The sequence below is a fragment of the Taudactylus pleione genome, unplaced genomic scaffold (assembly GCF_031769625.1).
Source record: "Taudactylus pleione unplaced genomic scaffold, aTauple2 ptg000393l, whole genome shotgun sequence".
In the NCBI taxonomy this organism is placed as follows: domain Eukaryota; kingdom Metazoa; phylum Chordata; class Amphibia; order Anura; family Myobatrachidae; genus Taudactylus; species Taudactylus pleione.
Window position 1 is genome coordinate 5,347,481 of NW_028284794.1, and position 11,836 is coordinate 5,359,316.

The following is an 11,836-nucleotide window of genomic DNA, read 5'->3' on the forward strand; positions in this document are numbered from 1 at the left end:
GCAAATAGCGTACGGCTCTGAATTAGGCCCTCTGTCTATATACAGGTACCTTTTTCAGTATAGGTTCCAATACTCAATATTATGGTCTTGTCAATATCTCATAAAATGAGGCTATAAAGTGGCCCCTAGGTACATTTCCTATCAGTACATAGAGAATCCAGGTTCTACACCATCCTCAGGACCTAATTGTTTAAATGACAACAGACTGCAGTTCTGCTCCTATGCCTGACGTCCTAGGGCCACCCGCCGAATAGGCAGGGTCCGGCCTGGCTTGATTAGATTGGTGAGTATCGGGTAAATCCTTGGCCCTGCGGTTCAATTTTTAATCCCTCTCGTTGTGATCACTATAACTTTCAAGGGTCACTGGTGGGGATCCATCATCAAATATGTAATATTTCTGTGTGTATCTTTACCGGTACAAGGTCTTATTTAAATCCGCCTTTTAACTAATATGCACTTCACCATTATAAGTATGAATGTACGGATACACTATCAGACCGTATTTGGGGTAGATGTATAATCTCTATATTATACACATCCTTAATGTAACAAGCTCAGGTATAGATTCTAGTCTCCACTAACAATTTGCTAGTTTTCTACAGTATTTACTAAGACAACATCGCCAGACTGAAGTCTGTGCTGTAGAGCATTGGTTCTTAGCCCACTGAATTACTCTCTATACCTGACGTGACTAGTTGCTGTGAGATGGAAAAGGTCAGTGACATTCTACGTAGCGTCCAGAGGGCTTCTGGCTGCTCACAGGTAAGCGGTACCTCACTAATGCCTCGGAAGATGCTCCTATTTCAGGCAACCTGGCATTACAAGTCTCCCTTCCGCACCCTAGCTGCAGTCCTAGCAGCCATCCACTCTCGTAATCAGTTGGCCCTACTACACTTTAGAGCTTTCTGGGCGTGTGGGTGCATGGTTCCAACATTGAGAGTGCTCGCTTCAGCAGCACATATACTAAAAATTGGAACGATACAGAGAAGATTTGCATGGCCCCTGCGCCAGGATGACACGCAAATTCGTTAAGCGTTCCATACATAATTGTAACTTTATTCTACTAGAATCTGTTGGAGTTATAAAAGACTGTAGCGCATCTATAGGCTAAGGCACATCTTTATATTACAGTGTGACAGTCTTTATTTTCTGCGCAGGGAGCTTGATTTCTGTTCAGTATCTCTATCTCTAGATATTTTTATCACACTGACAGGTATCTGATGTGTACCTTTATGGTTGTCCTAGTTCTCTAGCCTTGCTGTATGGGATGTTTCCATAAATTGGTAGCTCTCCCTGGGTGGCTGTTGCATCCGTGCTCTTTAACTGCCAGGGAATCCGGGTTGTTTTCATACTATGTTCGGGCCAGCAGTTTGTAATGACTACGCACTTCAATCATGATGGACGCTGTCTGTCTGTTTGGGGTCGTTGCTGTGGTTTTCTTTTCAGGCCGGCACAGAGCGTGTGCCCTATAGTCCCCGCCTGGGGCATCCCATACACGAGTTTGAGACCCGCCCCAAGCAGTAGTGACGACTTTATAGGCAGGCAACTGGTGGGCTGCCAGACACTCTGCCAGTGGTCGGGTACGGGGGTTTCAGTTGCTGTTTGATCCCTCTGTTTCAGAGTGGTTATAATGCTGTCTGACCATCTGAAACAATTGAGACCACAATTCCTTTCATAGCTGCCTCTGCCTCTGCCTCATACCCAGTGGCATCTCTATTTGTGGTGACTTCCTTCCGCTGGTTGACAGCGTTGTAGTAGTTGGGCCTCAAGAATGGTCCAGGGCGACTATTCGGTCTTGACTTTTGCCTTCCTGTATACTCTTAGGAGTCTGTGGACAGGATCGGCTCTGAATCTGTAGATTGGTATTATTATACGTATATCTATTAGGGGTGTGCACCGGCCACTTTTCGTGTTTTGGTTTTGGATCTGGATCTTTCTTCGTGTTTTGGATCTGGATTGGTTTTGCCAAAACCACCCTTCCGTGTTTTGGGTTCTGGGTTTTGTGTTTTGGATCTGTATTTTTTTGAAAAAAAGCATAAAAACAGCTAAAATCACAGAATTTGTAGGTTTTTCTGCTCCTATGCTATTATTAACCTCAATAACCTTAATTTCCACTCATTTCCAGTCTATTCTGAACACCTCACACCTCACAATAGTGTTTTTATGTCCAAAAGGTTGCACCGAGGTAGCTGGATGACTATGCTAAGCGACACGAGTGGGCGGCACAAACACGTGACCCATCTAGGAGTGACACTGCAGTGGCAGACAGGATGGCAGTTAGAAAAACTAGGCCCCAAACTGTACATAATGCAAAGAAAAAAAGAGGTGCAAGATGGAATTGTCCTTGGGCCCTCCCACCCACCCTTATGTTGTATAAACAGGACATGCACACTTTAACAAATCAATCATTTCAGCGCCAGGGTCTGCCACACAACTGTGGCTGAAATGATTGGTTCGTTTGGGCCCCCACAAAACAAGCTGGCAATTAATGTGTCCCTGCACAAACTGGCTCTACAGAGGCAAGATGTCATCCTCATCCTCCTCATCCACCGATTCCTCACCCTCTTCAGTGTGTACATCCTCATCCTCACAAAGTATTAACTCGTCCCCACTTGAATCCACCACCACAGGTCCCTCTGTACCTTCTGGAGGCTGGTCTCCCTGGAAAAGCTGATAATTCATTTTGATGAACATCATCTTCTCCACATTCTGTGGAAGCAACCTCCTACGCCTTTCGCTGACAAGGTTCCCGGCTGCACTAAACACTCTTTCGGAGTACACACTGGAGGGGGGGCAACTCAGGTAAAATAGAGCCAGTTTGTACAGGGGCCTCCAAATTGCCTCTTTTTCCTGCCAGTACAGGTATGGACTGTCTGACATGCCTACTTGGATGCTGTCACCGATGTAATCCTCCACCATTCTGTCAATGGTGACAGTATCATATGCAGTGACAGTAGACATGTCAGAAATTGTTGCCAGGTCCTTCAGTCCGGACCAGATGTCCAAACTTGGTCCTGCCTGCCCTGCATCACCGCCAGCGGGTTGCTTAGGATACCTAAGTTTTTTCCTGGCAGCCCCAGTTGCGGGAGAAAATGAAGAAGGAGCCGTTGACGTGTCACGTTCCGCTTCAGCTGACAGTGTGTTCACCAGCAGGTCTTTGCACCTCTGCAGGCTTGTGTCGGCCGGAAAGAGAGACACCACATAGGCTTTAAACCTAGGATCGAGCACGGTGGCCAAAATGCAGTGGTCTGATTTCAACAGATTGACCACCCTGGAATCCTGGCAAAGCGAATGAAGGGCTTCATCCACAAGTCCCACATGCCAAGCGGAATCGCTCCGTCTTAGCTCCTCCTTCACTTTCTCCAGCTGCTTCTGCAAAAGCCTGATGAGGGGAATGACCTGACTCAAGCTGGCAGTGTCTGAACTGACTTCACGTGTGGCAAGTTCGAAGGGCTGAAGAACCTTGCACAACACGGAAATCATTCTCCACTGCGCTTGAGTCAGGTGCATACCCCCTCCTTTGCCTATGTCATAGGTGGATGTATAGGCTTGTATGGCCTTTTGCTGCTCCTCCATCCTCTGAAGCATATAGAGGGTTGAGTTCCACCGCGTCACAACCTCTTGCTTCAGGTGATGGCGGGGCAGGTTCAAGAGTGTTTGCTGGTGCTCCAGTCTTCGGCACGCAGTCGCTGAATGGCGAAAGTGGCCCGAAATTTTTCGGGCCACCCAAAGCGTCTCCTGCACGCCCCTGTCGCTTTTCAGAAAATTCTGCACCACCAAGTTTATTGTGTGAGCAAAACATGGGACGTGCTGGAATTTGCCCAGATGTAATGCCCGCACAATATTGGTGGCGTTGTCAGATATCACAAATCCCCAGGAGAGTCTAAGTGGGGTAAGCCACTGGGCGATGATTTCCCTCAGTTTCTCTAAGAGGTTGTCGGCGGTGTGCCTCTTACTGAAACCGGTGATACACAGCGTAGCCTGCCTTGTAACGAGCTGGCGTTTCTGAGATGCTGCTACTGGTGACGCTGCTGCTGTTGCTGCGTAAGGTGATACATCTACCCAGTGGGCTGTCACAGTCATATAGTCCTTAGTCTGCCCTGTTCCACTTGTCCACATGTCCGTGGTTAAGTGGACATTGTGTACAACGGCATTTTTCAGGACACTGAGGACACTTTTTCTGACGTTTCTGTACAGTCTCGGTATCGCCTGCCTAGTGAAGTGGAATCTAGACGGGATTTGGAACCGGGGACACACTACCTCCATCAATTGTCTAAATCCCACTGCACTAATGGCGGATACCGGACGCACGTCTAACACCAACATAGCAGTCAAGGCCTCAGTTATACGTTTTGCTTCAGGATGACTGCTGTCGTACTTCATCCTCCTCGCTAAGGACTGTTGGAGGGTCAATTGTTTAGTAAAAGTAGTGGTGTTCCTACTTCCTCTCTGGGATGATGAACGACTCCCAGCAGCAGCAACAGCAGCAGCGGCAGCAGTAGGCGTAGCAATGCAGGATCCTCCGGAGGAATCCCGGATAGGAGAGTCAGTCATGCCAGTGATATGGCCTGCAGGACTACTTCCGATCCTGACTAAGGAGGAAATTGACGAGGAGGGAGTTGACGGTGTGGTTTGCAGGCGCTTGGATACAACAGGACAACGGGATTTAGGTGTCCCTGGACTGCTTACGGTCTGAGCCAAAGTTTCTGAACTTGACAGTAACTTTTTATGAACGCACTGCAGGTGCCGTATAAGGGAGGATGTTCCTAGGTGGTTGACGTCCCTACCCCTACTTATTTCACCTTTACATATGGTACATATGGCAAGACAGTTGTTGTCCGGATTTGGATAGAAATATTGCCAGACCAAAGAGGTGGAATGTTTGGTCTTCTGCCCAGGCATGACCGTGATGGGCTTTTTCATCCCACGGACAACAACTGTCTCCCCCGGAGCCTGATTTAAACAAACCACATCACCATCAGAATCCTCCTCGCCAACTTCCTCCTCAGCGCCAGCTACACCAGTATCCTCATCCTGTTGTACTTCAACAGTGACATCTTCAATTTGCATATCAGCAAGTGGACTGTGGGTGCTCCTTTCAGCACTTGCAGGGGGCGTGCAAATGGTGGAAAGAGCCACCTCTTCCCGTCCAGTGCTGGGAAGGTCAGGCATCGCAACCACCACCACACTTGGACTCTCCTTGGGGATTTGTGATATCTTCTTAGAAAGCACAGTTCTTCGCTGTGCTTTTGCCAGCTTAACTCTTTTGATTTTTTTAGTGGGAGGAGTGCTTCCATCGTCATGTGAAGCTGAACCACTAGTCATGAACATACTAGGGATCGACCTTAGCCGTTCCTTGCCACTCCGTGTCGTAAATGGCATATTGGCAAGTTTACGTTTCTCTTCAGCTGATTTAAATGTCTTTTTCAAGGTCATTTTCCTGAACTTTGCCATTTGGGATTGTATGTGCCCTCTACTATGACATTGGGCATCGGCCTTGGCAGACGACGTTGATGGCATGTTATCGTCTATGTCATGACTAGTGGCAGCAGCTTCAGCACTAGGAGGAAGTGGTTCTTGATCTTTCTCTATTTTATTTTTATCGGAGAAAGTTTGGTCCTCCATTTATGTTATATCGATTTGATATATACGTGCGGCTAAACACAGAAAATAATTTTTTTTTTGGTTTGGACTGGAGTGTACTTTGTGGGTTACAGCACCCTTTAACGGTCAAGCCAGCCGGCCCTTTACTTATGACACAGGCGCACTCTTGGCACTACTTTGTTGATGCACGTGCGGCTACTGCGCACACAATTCACAAACACAGAAAATAATTTTTTTTTAGGTTTGGACTGGAGTGTACTTTCGGGGGTTACAGCACCCTTAACGGTCAAGCCAGCCGGCCCTTTACTTATGACACAGGCGCACGCTTGGCACTACTTTGTTGATGCACGTGCGGCTACTGCGCACACAATTCACAAACACAGAAAATAATTTTTTTTTTGGTTTGGACTGGAGTGTACTTTCGGGGGTTACAGCACCCTTAACGGTCAAGCCAGCCGGCCCTTTACTTATGACACAGGCGCACGCTTGGCACTACTTTGTTGATGCACGTGCGGCTACTGCGCACACAATTCACAAACACAGAAGATAATTTTTTTTTTGGTTTGGACTGGAGTGTACTTTCGGGGGTTACAGCACCCTTAACGGTCAAGCCAGCCGGCCCTTTACTTATGACACAGGCGCACGCTTGGCACTACTTTGTTGATGCACGTGCGGCTACTGCGCACACAATTCACAAACACAGAAAATAATTTTTTTTTTGGTTTGGACTGGAGTGTACTTTCGGGGGTTACAGCACCCTTAACGGTCAAGCCAGCCGGCCCTTTACTTATGACACAGGCGCACGCTTGGCACTACTTTGTTGATGCACGTGCGGCTACTGCGCACACAATTCACAAACACAGAAAATATATTATTTTTTTAGCACTTGGGGGGAGCACCCCTGATGGACAGAGCACCCCCTGGACAACACTACAGCACTCCTTTAGGACTGGGACACTGCACAGGACTTTGGAGTGGACACAGCCCCTATGGAGAACTGACTGCACAACACAGTCCAGCCAGCCCCTATGGACTTTGAAGTAGTGGACACAGCCCCTATTAACAACAGCAGCACAGCACAACACAGCCAGCCCCTATGGACTTTGAAGTAGTGGACAACAGCAGCACTACACCCTCACTACACTACACAGCCCTAACTCCCACCCTCCCTCTTCACTGTCCACAGCCGAGTGAGAAAATGGCGCCGACGCGGGTACCTTATATAGGATCCAAAACCCGCGAGACTCGGAAGGCGGGATGATGACGTTTTGCCTCGATTTCAGATCCGAGTCAGGCGGGAAAAGTCGAGCCTGACTCGGATCGGACTCGGATCGGGGGGGCTCGGGGGGGTTCGGATTTCAGAAATCCGAACCCGCTCACCCCTAATATCTATATGTATTCTGTCCAGCAGTGCTTGGGGTCTGCGACTTATACAGCTTCCTATGTTCAACTATGGTTCGGGCTTGGTCTGTTTTCAGCTGAGCTTACGCTGGTTTTTGATGTTTTCATCTGCGGGTGTTCTCTCGCTAGCCGTTATTACATTAAGATTACGCTGTAAGTTGTGGAATTTATGTGGCTGTTAGCAGGGAGTTCTGATTGTCTCCTCTGCGACACTTGATCTTGCCTTTCCATTGGGCCTACGGTTCTTGGCGATCCTGGTTTTCGGTTTTGCCAAAGGATCTGCAAGTTCTCCGCGCTTCCCACCCGGGAGGTTGGCTTTGGGGCATCCCCACTGTCTTGAACTCCAGTGTCCCCTAGTGGATGAAGGCGAAAACAGGATTGTGGTACTTACCAATAAATCCTTTTCTCCGATTCCACAGGGGACACTGGACGCCCGCCCAGTGTGGCGTACCTGCCATGTTGTTTGGTTCCTTATATGGTTGTGACTGCTTGTGTTCCCTGCAGTGGGTTTCTCTGTTCTCCTTCAGTCGGTATTCTTCCGCTCTGTGGTCTTCTCCTTCTCCTCATTTTCCTGTTGTCCTCCGTCTCCTCTCGGGCTCAGTTCTTAAACTGGGGCTGATGGGCATAGAGGGGGAGGAGCCAGTCACACTTCTAAATTATTTAAGGGCCAGGCTCTACTCTACCACTGTCTTGAACTCCAGTGTCCCCTGTGGAATCGGAGAAAGAGATTTATCGGTAAGTACCAAAATCCTGTTATCAAAGGTGGACATCATGGATCCCAAGGTCTATTGAGACTGGGCGACTGTGGAGGAACCTGTGCACTCCGTGCTGTAAGGCTCCCAGATGCAGGGAAGACTTTTTCCAGTTGATCAGCCAGCCGTGCGTTTGAAGAAAGACCTCAGAAATGAGAGGGTGTACCTGTAGGAGACCACTTCTTGTACCCATCTGTGGCATCTGTGGTGGTCTGATGCCAGAACTGAGCGAACTGAAGAAGTGAGCCTCCCCGTATGGGAGCCCCACCCCATCAGGCTGAAGGCTTGTCATAAGATTTGGTAGGTGGACATCTAGTAGCCCAGGCCTGTTTGGTCCTAGGCTTGGAGGCCTTTGCAGATGCCGACTGAAGAGTTGATTTTACAGCTTTCACTAGTGCAGGTATATTCAATTTAGAGAGGGGGGGGGGGTTCCTCCTCCCCCGAGGGGGGAGTCAGAGTGAGAGAGGTTTGAGTCTTCTGCCTCCCTAGACGATAACTCAATCTGATAGCTGGGTGGACTGGGAAAATAACACAGCACGCTTAGTAGGTTTACTAGATAAGGGTCTCTCCTTTTGCAACATTTTTTGAAAGGCTGTAGAGGTAACCGCCAGACTCTGCACTGAGGTAGAAAGTACGTCTAGCCATGGGGGAGGCACTGGATTTGCAGTGAGTACCTGCTGTGGTCATCCCATAGGGGGAGCTACCACAGGGACAGCTAGGTGGTCTGCAATTTTTGCCAACCCCTGTGAAAAAATAGCTATGGGGGGGGGGAGTGTCCTGGGAAGAGGCTGTAGGAGCTGTATAAAAAGATGCATATAGACTATCTTGAATGAGATCCTCTGAAGCTAAACCTGCTAAACAGGACTTACAAGAAACCAGAATGGGAGCAGTAGCCTGCTTGTTACTCTTGCCTTTACTAGACATAGCTGCAAGGATGGTATAGCACACAAACTGGCACAGTGCAGTGCGCAACACAGATATGAGATATGGTAAGAACTTACCTTTGTTATCTCTCGCTTTCTATACCTTGGGTTGACCTTGGGGTATAGCTGGATCAAGATCCACGGGCACTACGCAGTTAAAGCTTTAGCTCCCAGGATGCACTGGGTCCATCCTCCTCTATACCCTGCTCCCAAGCCACAGGCACCTCAGTTGGTAAGTAGCCAAGGCCGGAAGAGGAAAAACAGAGAGAAGGAATACTGGAACACACAAGAACCATACTCACAGAAAGGGAAACGGAAAACCGGTAACCAGCCACACAAGCCCATATGAAGCCAGGTGTTTCAAGGCGGGCGCCCTGTAGACCCTATGGACTTCGAAGAGAGATAACAAAAAGGTAAGTTCTTACCTTATCTCTCATTTTCTTCTTCAGGGTCCACAGGGTTGACCTTGGGGATGTCCCAAAGCAGTCCAACTAAGGGCGGGGATGTTCCTGTGCTGAAAGAAGAATCCGGTGCCCGAAGGATGCATCCTGAGAGGTGAAGGTGTCAAAAGCATAGAACCTCACAAAGGTCTGGATGGAAGACCATGTGGCCGCCTGATGCAGCTGAACCGCCGAGGCGCCACGGCCAGCTGCCTACGAGGGGCCTACAGACCGAGTAGAGTGAGCCTTAACAGAGGCTGGAACAGGCAGGTCCGCCTGTGTATAAGCCTCAGAAATAGCCAAGCAAAGCCATCTGGCCACAGTTTGTTTGTTGGCAGGCCAACCCCTCCTGTGAAATCCAAAGAGGACGAACAAGGAATCAGACTTCAGAATGAAACTAGTCCGGTCCACATAAATGCGGAGAGCCCGGACCACATCCAAGGAGGCCTCACCAGCCGAGAGGTCAGGGGACTGAAAGGCCGATTCACATTAATCAGGAAATTGTTGTAACTTAGAAACCACCTTAGGAAGAAAACCCGGACGAGTGCGAAGCACCGCCCTGTCCTGGTGAAAAATCAGAAACGGAGGACGACAGGAAAGTGCCCCCAATTCTGACACCCTCCTGGCTGAAGCAATTGCCAGTAGAAAAACAGTCAACCACTTGAGGTCCACCGACTCAAGTGGTTCAAATGGAGGATCCTGGAGGGCCCGAAGCACTACCGCCAAATCCCAAGGAGTCACAGGGCGAACAAAGGGAGGCTGAATCCTGAGAACACCCTGGAAAAAGGTGCCGACATCTGGCAGAGTAGCTATCCTACGCTGGAACCACACAGATAGTGCAGACACATGAACTTTCAAAGAGCTAGGAGCTAGGCGTAAGCCTAGGTCTAAACCAGACTGAAGGAACTCCAAAATCCTAGAAACATGAAACACCTGTGGATCGTAGTTTTTTGACTCACACCACTGAAAATAAGTATGCCACACTGTGGTAAATCCTGGCGGAGGCAGGCTTGTGCGCCTGCAGCATCGTGCTGATGACAGAGCTAAAAAAAAACCCGGGACCTAAAGACGGATGTCTCAAGAGGCACGCCGTCAAAGACAGACGACCCTGATCCAGGTAAAGGCAGGGACTGAGACAACCGGTCCAGACGTTGAGGCAGAAGGAATGGAGCATCGATGGAGAGGCTCCGAAGATCGGAGTACCAAGGACGCCAAGCCGGAGCCACCAGCAGAAGCGTGCAGCCTTTCTGTTTGAATTTCTGAAGTACCTGAGGAAGTAGGGATATCGGAGGGAATAGATACGCCAGCTGAAAGGTCCATTTCACAGACAGCGCGTCCACCAGGCTTGCGTGGGCATCCCTTGTCCTGGACCCGTACACGGGCAACTTGTGATTGTGACGGGAGGCAATGAGGTCCACCTCCAGCAGTCCCCACCGGTCCACGAGTAGTTGAAACACCTCTGGGTGAAGCGACCATTCCCCGGGATGCACGTCGTGACGGCTGAGGAAGTCCGCCTCCCAATTGAGGACTCCGGGATTGAAGACTGCCGAGATCGCTGGAATGTGACACTCCGCCCAAGCAAGGATGCGAGACACCTCCGACATCGCTGCCCGACTGCGAGTTCCTCCTTGGTGATTGATATATGCCACCGTGGTGGCGTTGTCGGACTGCACCTGAACCGCCCTTCCGTGAAGAGCGGGACTGGACGACTGCAGGGCCCTGTATACTGCCCGCAGTTCCAGAATGTTGATGGGAAGAAGTGCTTCTTCCGCAGACCAACGACCCTGAAGTGACAACGAGCCGGTCACTGCCCCCCAACCCCGGAGACTGGCATCCATCGTGAGCAGGAGCCAGTCTGGGATCCAAAAGGGGCGCCCCTGGACCAGATGAGCTGTCTGAAGCCTCCAAGCCAAAGACTGCCGAACCTCCGGGGACAACACCAGCATCATCCGGTGAGGTAACCCGTTCCATTCCGATAGAATCAGCCCCTGCAGGGGCCAGGAATGGAACTGGGCAAGTTCCACCATGTCGAATGTCGACACCATGGAGCCCAGAACTCTCATAGCCGGATGGACCGACAGGCGGCAACTGCTCAGGCAACTGTGTATCCGCAGCTGTAGGGAGGAGACCTTCTCCGGGGTCAGGAAAATCCTTTGCTGATGAGAATCCAGCAGGGCTCCCAAATGAGCCATCCGCTGAGATGGAATCAGGGAGGACTTTTTCCAATTTATCAGCCACCCGTGCGCTTGCAGGCAAGCGATCATCAGGTGGAGATGCTGAAGCAGTACCTCCGGGGAGCTCGCCAGCAACAGGAGGTCGTCCAGATACGTCAGCAGACGGACATTCTGGTTCCGAAGATGCGCGGCCATGACTGCCATAATCTTTGTGAATACCCTCGGTGCCGTGGAGAGTCCAAAGGGTAGCGTCCGGAACTGATAGTGGTGTTGAAGGATAGCGAACCTCAGATACCGCTGGTGCGAAGGTGCTATCGGAACATGGAGGTAGGCGTCCTGGATATCCAGGGACACCATGTAATCCCCCGGTTCCATCGCCAGAATGATGGAACGTAACGTTTCCATCCTGAACTTGGGAACCCTGAGGAATTTGTTCAGAGACTTCAAGTTGAGGATAGGGCGATGAGAACCATTGGGTTTCTGCACCAGAAACAGAAGAATAGTACCCCTTCCCTCGTTGTAATTGAGGAACGGGAACAATG

The 11,836-nt window shown here is 49.9% G+C and overlaps 1 non-coding gene across 1 annotated transcript; it reads left to right on the plus strand.

The window, feature by feature from the left end:
• Positions 1-939: 939 nt before the first annotated feature.
• On the plus strand, positions 940-1,047 carry LOC148507424 (U6 spliceosomal RNA). The gene has a single exon (XR_015869723.1). It is a non-coding gene; the product is annotated as a U6 spliceosomal RNA (small nuclear RNA).
• The last annotated feature ends 10,789 nt before the right edge of the window (positions 1,048-11,836 follow it).